This window comes from Xyrauchen texanus, chromosome 45, assembly GCF_025860055.1.
Source record: "Xyrauchen texanus isolate HMW12.3.18 chromosome 45, RBS_HiC_50CHRs, whole genome shotgun sequence".
NCBI lineage: Eukaryota > Metazoa > Chordata > Actinopteri > Cypriniformes > Catostomidae > Xyrauchen > Xyrauchen texanus.
The window spans coordinates 8537946-8551032 of NC_068320.1; the positions used below are offsets into that span (position 1 = coordinate 8537946).

Sequence of the window (13087 nt, forward strand, 5' to 3'; positions counted from 1 at the left end):
AGGTCTAAAGGTCAGGCAGCACAAAGCTGACGAGTGGGATGAGAGCCATCTCAGCTCCTGCATCTAACCTCGGGGCAGATGTATAAGAGCCAATAGAAATAGACGAGCTGATGGGCAAGTCCGAGCTCATGGACTTGAGTCCACTGGTGCCAACACAACTACCAACAAGTTCTTCATCAACTCCAGGAGTAGCAAGACAGTGCCACAATAACTGTTTGTGCTGTTCCAGACCACTCCAGTGAACAGTGCCCAAATCATCAAGGTAATTTGATTGCATCAAATTATGCAAACTGTATTAATTGAGTGATCTGAAAGTCTGAGCTACAGGTTGTAAAAATACAAAAATGAAGAGCAAAAGGGTCATCCACATTCATGGGCACTACCTTGTTAAATGCAAGACTGCGCTCAAGAGCTAGGAAAAAAAACGTGCCTTCAACAGGCTGAGCAGCACGAAGTTGGCGAGTGGGATAACAGCCGCTCCAGCTCCTGCATAGAAACAGACGAGCTAGTGGGCAAGTCTGGACTGGAGACCACTGGTGCAAACATAACTACCATCAAGCTCTTCATTAACCCCAGGAGCATCTGCATATAGCGTAGATAGTGAATTAATGGCCCTCTGGAAAAAAAAAAGTTGTGCCCATGGACATAGACTATCCAGATGTCTACATACCAGGCAGAAGGGGATGAGAGTCAGCAAGTGGAATGAGAATCTCTCCAACTCTCGTGCCCCACCGAGCATATGGAAATAGACGAGCCAGTGGACGAGTGGACTAGCAAACTAGTTTTGGCTAAACTAAGTCGTTCAGGACATCAACTTTGTGTATGGCAGGAGTCATTTTTCGAACAATTGTTCACTGATTGATTGTTTCACTTTTAATTGACTATATCACAATTCCAGTGGGTCAAGTTAACTGTGCCTTTAAGCAGCTTGTAAAATTCCAGAAAATGATGTCAAGCTTTTAGGTAATTAGCTTCTGACAGGCTAATTGGAGTTAATTGGTGGTGTACCTGTGAATGTATTTTAAGGGCTAACTTCAAATCCAGTGCCTCTTTGGTTGACATCATGGGAAAAGCAAAAGAAATCAGCCAAGACCTCCACAAGTCTGGTTCATCCCTGGGAGCAATTTCCAAATGCCTGAAGGTACAACATTCATCTGTACAAACAATAGTATGCAAATATAAACACCATGGGACCACACAGCCATCATACCACTCAGGAAGTTGGGGCATTCTGTCCCCTAAAGATGAATGTAGTTTGATGTGAAAAGTGCAAATTAACAACAGCAATGGACCTTGAGAAGTTGCTAGAGGAAACAGGTGGACAAGTATCTATATCCACAGTAAAACATGTCCTATATCGATATAACCTGAAAGGCTGCTCAGCAAGGAAGAAGCCACTGCCAGTGCAATTCCAGCAACTTATTGTGAATAGCTGATGGAAGGCTACCCAAAGTGTTTGACCCAAGTTAAACAATTTAAAGGCAATGCAACCAAATACTAACAAAGTGTATGTAAACTTCTGACCCACTGGGAATGTGATGAAAGAAATAAAAGCTGAAATAAATAATTGTCTCTACTATTATTCTCACATTTCACGTTATTAAAATAGTGATCCTAACTGACCTCAGGGAATGCTTTCTATGATTATATGTCAGGAATTGTGAAAAATGTATTTGGCTAAGAGGTAAAATTCTGACTTCAACTGTATATTTAGACAGAGAAAAGATGTCTATTGAAGTAAAGAAAAGAGCAAGAAAAATGAAAAAAATATGTATAATGTTGAGATAAAAGCATGTTCTTAGCTGTAATATTTTATACTGCACTGTGACTCATTAAATGAGTGTACAGAAATCCAGAAAAAGTGTTACCTCTGAAATCAACCAAAGTTGTGGTTGACAGAATGATTAAAGAAACCTTTATGAAAATTGACATATTCATTGTAGAACTTGCCAAACTACACACTGCTTTTAAACAATTCACACATCTTTATTCACACACAAAATAAAAGCTTTTATATTTCCAAACAGGATTATCAACAAGAACAGCATGAGAAAACAAGTGTCTAGGGATGAATCTCAGATCCAAGTCTTTATCCAGCAGGAGTAGTGAGGACTCCCTCTTCTTCTGAAGAAACCTCTGCAGCTTCTCTTTAGAGAACACCTGAAAGTGAAAAAAAGTGAAAATGCTGAACTGTGTGAGAACAAAAACATCTGTGTGAAAGCTTCACTTTTTAAAAAGACAGTATTGCATTTCCATTGATCATTTAGAGATAGTATCAAAACCTCATAAAGTCTGTGTTGATCAGATGCAATGATGTCAGCCAGACACAGACTCTCCTGGTGACGTTCAGTGCGCTGCAGTACGGTTAACAGAAGGAATGTCATCATGGGCAGACACAAACGCCGCAACAGAGCCATCTGATGAGTTCACTCAGAGTCTTCCTCTGCATCCTGCCAGAACACACCAAGATTTAAAATCCTCTGAATTACCTCTGACCTGGTGTTTCATGCATCTTCAACATCACTGTGCCTGTACTGAATTGACTAGTGGTCGACTGATATGGGTTTTTTAATGGCCGATGCCAATATCCAGACAGCAAAGTGTCCGATAGGCCAATACAATGTCAATATTTCACACAATTTATTATAGTAAATAACAAACATAAAAGTGCTAAAAAATATATATTTAGAACTATATTTACTCAATTTCAAACAAAACAAAAAAATTATATTGAATTTTAAATGGTGGATAGCGGTTTCTTCAGATTTCTCTTTTGTCATCAAATTTTAGTAATTTATTTGCACATTAAAAAATTGTAAATACTGTATATTAGGAAGAATGAAATAACAGTACACACAGTAGTCCAGAACCATGGATGGCATGTACACGTTAGCAATCGTATTTTCTCAAAAAAATACATAATTAAACCAATTGTACATACAGTGATAGTGAATAAGTTATTTACCGATAGCACACGTGTAGTGATCACGAGGAGGTTACCCCGTGTGACTCTACCCTCCCTAGCAACCTGGCCAATTTGGTTGCTTAGGAGAGCTAGCTGGAGTCACTGAGCAAGCCCTGGGATTTGAACTAGTGAACTCCAGGGGTGGTAGTCAATGTCTTTACCACTGAGCTACCCAGGTGTCTACTGCTCTGATATGTGGATCATTTAAATGACACTGTGTTGCACACCGGTCTATTATTGTAGTAGCACAATGGTACGTAACAACAAAATGAACTATGACTGGTAGTTTACATGTCTCAGTCGCTTCACATGCAAGCTGGGAATATTTACGTCCTCAAGAACATTGTTGGCAATGTGGTGGCCATGTACTGGAATCTACGTTCACGTACTGGCGTAGAGTATGTTTAGGCCTTAGGCCTACCTTGTGCATAAACCCTGTGCACGAAAGTCATATTCATCAAGTAAGCACTTAAATTTATTCTAAGGCCACATCCACAATAATACATTTTCAGTAAAAAATGTATTGATTGCTGCATTTACGCCTCTCATACACACTGGAACAGTGTTTTTGTTCTGAAAAATGCTCTCTAGTACCGCATACTCTGGAAAATGATGTTGGGAAACAGAAAACTTAGTGTGTAGTGTTCATTTTGAACCAAATAAAATCACATTTATTCAAAATAAAGACAATAATGATAATGAAATAAAAATATTCACACAATCATAAATCATTTAAAACATGGAATGTGTTAAGGCAAAATGGGTTTAATATACAGCATATTAGTAGAAATTGAATGATTGAACCCTACAATAAGTTTAGAGCAACAACAACAACAACAACAACAACAACAACAAAAACGTGTTTTAACTTGAGCAAAGAAGCCTTGGTTCTGCATTAAAATGCAGCCGATCACGTGTTTTCTAGGACTATATAGTACAGCATGTGTTTAATATGTTTCAACCCTTGGCTTAACTCACAAATCTTACAGCACATGCTCTCAGGAGACAGAGCGCATCTTTAAGGATGTTTGCAAAGAGATGAATGTACAGATAAGGTTGTGCGAAAGGCTCTGACATGGAGATGGTTCGGGCATATTTTCTGCAAATTACCAACTGTGGGGATGCACTCGATATATATGCAACAAATATACAGAACAACCGGTGTAGTCCAATTAGCCAATGATTGACCAATTTAGTCTCAAACTCGTTGAGTTAATTGGTTTGAATCAGTCATACGACTCACTCTGTGAATCAATTGCCTTGTTCTTGACTTACATCACTGAATGTGCTAGTACAAATTTTTTTCATCTTTCAACTGTCACAGTGTTATGTGTACTTAATAGTTTCTCACCTCTCTGACATCCACCATCCAGCCTCCATCCACTAACAACAGCAAATTATAGATCCTTTCCGTCCTCCGTCAAAGCTCCCAGACGCCCCTGCCAATTCTGATACTCAATCTGGAGCAAGTGATAGAGAAAAGCCATTCGTGATAAATTATAGGTCAAAGTTGATTCTAAAGCAGTGATGTGTGTGGTTATCCAACATTAACCTTGTACTCTGTCTCTTTCATCTCATGGGCCACCTTCTCTCTTGAGCAGGTGCCATGGGTTTCACTGGAGGACAGTTCATATGCTTGAACCACTCATTAAAGGCTTCATGAGCTTCCTGCAGGTAAACAAACACAGATACATACACTCTTAAAAAAAATAAAATCAAAGAAGACGAAAAATCAGTGTTTCTCAAAGGTGGTGCTTCTATCCAGATAGGCTCGGACACAGAGGTGCTCACGAATAGCATTCTCCTCCTCAGCAGGAAGAGGTGTGTCCATGCCCTGCTCCTCCCACTGGGAGTAGATCTCCCGCATGGAATCTTCCGGAACCTTGGCGAAGACCATCTTAGCGACATCATGCTTCTTAGATGCTATGGCAAAAAAAGGAACATTAAATACAATCCTATAGTAACTAGTGTGACAAGAAAAATTATGTGAACCCTTTGGAATTACCTGCATTTATGTATAATTATGTAATTTGTCTTAAAATCTGGTTTGATCTTCATACAAGTTACAATAATGAACAAATACAACCTTGTAACTAACTAAAAACACTATAATTGTATTGTACTTGTACATATTTAATACATCATACAAACGGTCAAAGTGTAGGTTGGAAAAAGTATGTGAAAAAGGGTTGGACCAAAAATGTTTTGTACAAAAGTTAACTATTCAATGCGGGAAAGAAATTAGTTTACTATGGGCTTTGATGGACAGTATATATGTATGTTAAAGTCCCCAAGAATAAAAAATGTGTCACTATGAGACACTAGTCCAGAGAGAAAGTCAGAGAATTGTTGAATTGCCTTGTTGAAATTGGGAGGTCTGTACAGAAATGCACAGAAAACGGGACTTGAGACATCAACCTTCAATAACTGAACCTCGAAGCTGGAGCATGTGTCCACAGGTAGTGTCCTACATTTAAATGAGTCTCTAAAAATAGTAGCCACTCCACCTCCTCTTCGCCCTGAAGTCCGTGGAGAATTTAAAAAGTCTCCCAGAGTCATTAGTTCGCACAGGTTTAACCAGGTCTCTGTAATAAATATCACGATGTGATAAACTCATTCAAAATGAAGGAGGATCGAGCATTTGTAAGGGCCATCTTAATAGTCAAGACATCCATTTTGTTCATCAAAATAAAAGAGGCATGTCTCAAAAAATGTAAATTGTTGGGATTAATCGTCCGCTTATCCTTTTTTGTGCACATCAGGAGGCAGCGTCGCAAAGACCAAATAGTCAGAATATGGTTGTTGTCCAGGGAGCCAGCCGGGGATCTAATTTGTAGAGATCCTCGATGCACATGCCGGGGACATACAATCCCCAGAGAGGCACAATGGTTGTAAACTTCCACTGACAGGCGGGCCGAAGACTTTAAATGCCATAGATCTGAGGCTAGATAGTGTAGAACCATGTTGGAGTAACAGCATAAACCCATAAATACACAGGATGCACTCTGTTGAAGCTGGCAAGGAATAACAAAATGCTTGCGCTGGCTAATATGGATGATAGAAAGCAGACCATATTCTTCATCAGCCGACAATGGATTGACACAAGAGATGGCTTCCACACACTTCTAACCCAGGTCAACGGTGAGCGTAGCAATGTTTTAAATCTTTAAAAGACCACAGTATTTTAACCTTTTCATAATAATAAAATCAACAATCAACAAAGAAAAATAAAAAGATAATCGGCGAGCAGCGGTAGACAAACACACCAGCATTCACTCTGCCAGAACAGGAACATATACATAAATGGAGACAATTTAGTACTGTGGCTACTCTTCCTTGAAGTGGCCATCCAGCCACGATGACTCAAAGGGCGAACCGCAGAATGCTCAATGAGGTAAAAAAAAAAAAAGAGAACCCTAGAGTTACAGCTAAAGACTTGGAATCATTGGAACTGGATAACATTGAGTTTATGAGTTTACTATACAGATAAAATTAAACCGGCATGGTCTCGATGGCAGGACACCACAAAGGAAGCTTCTGCTTTCCAACACAATCATTGCTGCATGCCTGAAGCCAAGGACCACCTTGACACTCCACAACACTACAGAGAAAATGTTTTGTGGACTGATGAAACTAGAAAAGAACACGCACTACACGCATGCCAACATGAAATCATCATCCCAACGGTGAAGTACGGTAGAGGGAGCATCATGATTTGGGGCTGCTTTGCTGCTTCGGGGCATGGACTGCTTGCCAGTTTGTCAAGACATCCTACTGGATAATGTCAGGGTGGCTGTGCACCAGCTAAATCTAAGTAAAAGTTGGGTGATGCAGCAGGACATTTTTGTGTGAAAATATTAGTTAAAATGTGAATTAATACATTTTTACATGCTGGGAAAATCACTATGCATATTTAAGCAGCCTCTGAACTTATATAACTATAAATATCAATATATATATCAATATCAATATATATATATATATATATATATATATATATATATATATATATATATATATATATATATATATATATAATTTTTTTGCACAATTGTTTGGCCTTGCACCAATGCTTTAATTAAAAATACGTACAAAATAAATACATACATAACTAGTATAGTGTGAATGTACACACCTCATTGGTCATTCCAGCTCGAAAGACGTTGAAGAGGTTTTTGAGGAGGCGGGTGTCCAAGTCTGCCAGTGGTCTCTTCTGTCTGATGGGAGCATCAGGGTCCAGTTTGGCCACCAGAGGCCTGCTGAAACCACTGCTGGACTGATGCCTCCTCAGCTTCAGTGTGTGGAGGGTGTTCTCCCTATAGACACACACACAATCCTCCATAACATACCCGTCTGTCTGACTGTTCAAATTAATCTAAATCCCAGGTAGGCCTGTCGCGATTAAAAACATTTGTCTCAAGATGGCCATTTATATATTCAGCTTTAGTGTGTCAATAGGAAATATGAATTTAGACTCCCAAACATTACTTTTGCAAATAGAATAGATGCCATGGCCCCATAGATTCCCCCACTGAACATCGAGTCAGTCTAAGATTACATGAATAGACAGCCTAAATACATAGAAGAACTGTGGAAACTGTGGATTTTAAAGGCAAAGGTGGTCACAACAAATACTGATTTAGCTTTTTATGTTTACTGGACTTTGTATGCTGTTAATTGATAAATGAAAACTAATTATGGCTTTATTTTTGAAGACTCACTATGCAACATTTTTCACATGTGCCTAAAACCTTTGCACAGTACTGTTTATAGGCTAAATGTCGTCAACAGCGCATTTGTGTGTCATTCAGTCGATCTCCGAGCTTCACTGAGCCACACCGCAGATGTCAACCAGCAGCTTCTGTCCAGATGAGCACTTGAACCATTTCTCAAGCGCTCTTATGAGTGAGCCGTCAGCAGAGGCGTGTGCCAAACTCCCGCAAAAATATAAATGAACAAATATAAACTTTGATAGTGAAAGCAAAGCGCTCCGGCTTTACTTCAAATGACTGTGTAATGTCAAATGCTTCTGGTCATTATGAGTTCATATAAGCATGTTAATGACGCAGTGACACAGAAGAGATGCACGCTTACTCTATTTCTGTGGAGTGATTAAATAATGAAATTAAATCTCAAGGTTTTGCATCATGAGAAATGAAGGCTCGTGGGTTTAATCGAAGCCCATTAAAATAATGTGTGAAAGTGAAGAAATCAGAACAGCAATATTTTATTATGTAAAATAGGAGTTCAAAAAAACAACAGTGTTGATGTAAAATTGTCCAAAACTAAAGTTGAAAAAACATATTTTGAGTATTTAGAATTATTTTGATATTTAAAACATAATTTTTCACGACATTAAGTTTTTAAAGCTTTAAAAGGAAATCATATATCCCTATTTTATTATTCAATTAATTTATCTGAAGTTACATATGAATTATGACAATTAACCATCACAGCCCTAAAACAGACCATTAAACATCACAGCCCTAAAACAGACAATTAAATGTCACAGCCCTAAAACAGACAATTAAACGTCACAGCCCTAAAACAGACAATTAACCGTCACAGCCCTAAAACAGACAATTAACCGTCACAGCCCTAAAACAGACAATTAAACGTCACAGCCCTAAAACAGACAATTTACCGTCACAGCCCTAAAACAGACAATTAACCGTCACAGCCCTAAAACAGACAATTAAACATCACAGCCCTAAAACAGACAATTAAACGTCACAGTCCTAAAACAGACAATTACACGTCACAGCCCTAAAACAGACAATTAAATGTCACAGCCCTAAAACAGACCATTAAACGTCACAGTCCTAAAACAGACCATTAAACGTCACAGTCCTAAAACAGACCATTAAATGTCACAGTCCTAAAACAGACCATTAAACGTCACAGCCCTAAAACAGACAATTAAATGTCACAGCCCTAAAACAGACCATTAAACGTCACAGTCCTAAAACAGACCATTAAACGTCACAGTCCTAAAACAGACAATTAAACGTCACAGCCCTAAAACAGACAATTAAATGTCACAGCCCTAAAACAGACCATTAAACGTCACAGTCCTAAAACAGACCATTAAACGTCACAGTCCTAAAACAGACAATGAAATGTCACAGCCCTACAACAGACCATTAAACGTCACAGTCCTAAAACAGACAATTAAACATCACAGTCCTAAAACAGACAATTAAACGTCACAGCCCTAAAACAGACAATTAAACGTCACAGCCCTAAAACAGACAATTAAACGTCACAGCCCTAAAACAGACAATTTACCGTCACAGCCCTAAAACAGACAATTAACCGTCACAGCCCTAAAACAGACAATTAAACATCACAGCCCTAAAACAGACAATTAAACGTCACAGTCCTAAAACAGACAATTACACGTCACAGCCCTAAAACAGACAATTAAATGTCACAGCCCTAAAACAGACCATTAAACGTCACAGTCCTAAAACAGACCATTAAACGTCACAGTCCTAAAACAGACCATTAAACGTCACAGCCCTAAAACAGACAATTAAATGTCACAGCCCTAAAACAGACCATTAAACGTCACAGTCCTAAAACAGACCATTAAACGTCACAGTCCTAAAACAGACAATTAAACGTCACAGCCCTAAAACAGACAATTAAATGTCACAGCCCTAAAACAGACCATTAAACGTCACAGTCCTAAAACAGACCATTAAACGTCACAGTCCTAAAACAGACAATGAAATGTCACAGCCCTACAACAGACCATTAAACGTCACAGTCCTAAAACAGACAATTAAACGTCACAGTCCTAAAACAGACAATTAAACATCACAGTCCTAAAACAGACCATTAAACGTCACAGTCCTAAAACAGACAATTAAATGTCACAGCCCTAAAACAGGCAATTAAACGTCACAGCCCTAAAACAGACAATTAAACGTCACAGCCCTAAAACAGACAATTAAACATCACAGCCCTACAACAGACCATGAAACATCACAGCCCTAAAACAGACAATTAAATGTCACAGCCCTAAAACAGACAATTAAACATCACAGCCCTAAAACAGACAATTAAATGTCACAGCCCTAAAACAGACAATTAAACATCACAGTCCTAAAACAGACAATTAAACGTCACAGCCCTACAACAGACCATTAAACGTCACAGTCCTAAAACAGACAATTAAATGTCACAGTCCTAAAACAGACAATTAACCGTCACAGCCCTAAAACAGACAATTAAACATCACAGCCCTACAACAGACAATTAAACATCACAGTCCTAAAACAGACCATTAAACGTCACAGCCCTAAAACAGACAATTAAACATCACAGTCCTAAAACAGACCATTAAACGTCACAGCCCTACAACAGACCATTAAACATCACAGCCCTAAAACAGACAATTAAAGGTCACAGCCCTAAAACAGACAATTATACATCACAGCCCTAAAACAGACCATTAAACGTCACAGCCCTAAAACAGACCATTAAACATCACAGCCCTAAAACAGACCATTAAACGTCACAGCCCTAAAACAGACCATTAAACATCACAGCCCTAAAACAGACCATTAAACGTCACAGCCCTAAAACAGACAATTAAACATCACAGCCCTAAAACAGACAATTAACCGTCACAGCCCTAAAACAGACAATTAAACATCACAGCCCTAAAACAGACAATTAACCGTCAATTAACACATTACAGCACTTCAGAAACAGTTAAAGGGAAAATGAAAATTCTCTTATTTACTCACCCTCATGCCATCCCAGATGTGTATGACTTTCTTCTGCAGAACACAAACAAAAACAAACAAGTGAATGGTGGCCAGAACTTTGAAGATCTAAAAAGTACATAAAGGCAGGAAAAAATTAATTCACAACACCCCAGTGGTTTAATCCATGTCTTCAGAAGTCATATTTTGAAAGTAAAATGTGTTTGGAATTTAAAGTGCACAATAATCTTGGTTATCTGAAATGATCAAGACAGGCCAACTGGCTGTTTTTACATTTACCTTGCTTTGTTTTGTGTATGTTGGCATCTGTCTAATTTGGCTCATCCAAATCACAGGTTAATTTTAAGCCAAAATACTGTGTTTAATTGGACAAACAGCCAATGACGTCATTGAAAAACATATATGGGAAGTGCTTTTTCTCCCCTATTTAGAATACTATCCTAACTATCCAAAATGTTATGGTTAGCTACATTTTATTATTTAGATTTAACAGTGTTTATCCCTGTTTCTCAACCCTTTCAGAACTGACCTATGACACATTTTAGGTTGTAATGCTACCAGTTGAGAACCACTGGTATAACACACACACACACAAATTGCACTTACAGTTAGGTCCATCATGATGTCTTCCTCTAGTACTGTCTGAACTCAGTCTCTGTGTATAAAAGACAGCAACAGCAGTATGTAAGCATGTAAGTAACATTTCTTTGTTCAGAGAAAAGTCATCAGATGATCATGCAGGTATTTATGTGGGTTTTCTACCTGTACAAGGAAGTAATAAGTCTCCAGGTTACCATCTCTTGCTGAAGTACCCAGGTGATGCTGATGGTCTTGGAGGATTTTTGCTGGCCGGGGGCTGATCAGAGAACCAGCTTCTGCAACGTACTGACCTACAACACACGTCAGTATATTACTTGTTATATATGATTGACAAGAAGAAGCTGAAACTCTTGAAAAGAGTAATGCTGACATGAACAGTGCTGAAATATCTTTTATTTTTTACAAAATCAATCACCAGCCTCTTCTGGATCATCTTCTTTGAGAATTAGAGCGCTCATGCTGACATCAACAGTGAAGCTGGTGTCCACTAGCCCAGACAGAGGTGACAAGTAAAGACTGTTCGTCCAGTCACTGTCATCCATGTTCTGCAGTCCCAGACAAAAACAGAGACATCAAGATTTATATTACATTTATTTGTCAAAGCGCTGACATAAACATGACTGCAAAAAAGAAGCAAATATAGGCTTGTGTCAGGATGTTGTAGGGTGGGTAAAGGCAGTTGTTTTCTTATGAATCCTGATCACCCACCATGCTCAGATTGCCACGGGGCGTGTTTAAGAAGCGAGGAGTCCTGCTTCCTGTCCCGAGGATGGCCGACACATCCGTGTTCCTCAAGGCACTACGGGGTGTGTCTGCATGGGAATGTAAACCGTAAACAACTGCACATAACAGAATGCTCTGCTCACAAATATACAAAACACAAACGTTTGTTGGTAAGGAGGAAGTCTAGAATGTCTTTAACCAACATGTTTGCTTGAGGAGGGATCCGGGCGTTTGGCGCAGTTGTGTTCTAGCAGGGGTTGTGCTGTGGCCAGGATCCTGTGCCAAAGGAACTGAACAACAGTCAAGGAAACAAAACTACTTCCTACAGCTTTAAAACATACATTCAGCCCTGGAAACGCAGAGAGGGATATTCCAATAGTAATGAATCTTATGCATTTTTAGAAAGTGAATACCTATCTAGGAAAGGATACATGCCACTTTTTTGTGTGAACTCTTTCTGCGAGCAGCCCGGGTTACTTCAGAGTCTCAAACTGCTACACTCAACCAGGGTTGACTCCTACACAGAACAGATGGAAAAAATAATGACATGCAATTACAGTAAAAAAAATTTTTATAATAATAATAATATATATATACAATATATACATTAATAACGTGAATTACTATTACAATTTTTTTTTTAAATTCAGAATTTCTTAAATTACTTCAAAGAGTTCTCAGCAAAAAGCTCCTCCGTGTGCAGCAATGACAGCTTTGCAGATCCTTGGCATCCCAGCTGTCAGTTTGTCCTGATACTCAGGTGACATTTCACCCCACACTTCCTGTAACACTTGCCATAGATGTGGCTGTCCTGTCGGGCACTTCTCACACACCTTACATTCTAGCTGATCTCACAAAAGCTCAACAGGGTTTAGATCCGTAACACTCTTTTCCAATTATCTGTTGTTCAATGTCTGTGTTTCTTTGCCCACTCTAACCTTTTCTTTTTGTTTTTCTGTTTCAAAAGTGTCTTTTTCTTTGCAATTCTTCCCATAAGGCTGCACACCCGAGTCTTCTCTTTACTGTTGTACATGAAACTGGTGTTGAGCGGGTAGAATTCAAT

At 38.8% G+C, this 13087-nt stretch overlaps 1 pseudogene; it reads right to left on the minus strand.

Annotated features, from left to right (window-relative positions):
• Positions 1-4: 4 nt before the first annotated feature.
• LOC127637249 (nuclear pore complex protein Nup107-like) lies at positions 5-5131 on the minus strand (annotated as a pseudogene).
• Between the last annotated feature and the right edge of the window lie 7956 nt (positions 5132-13087).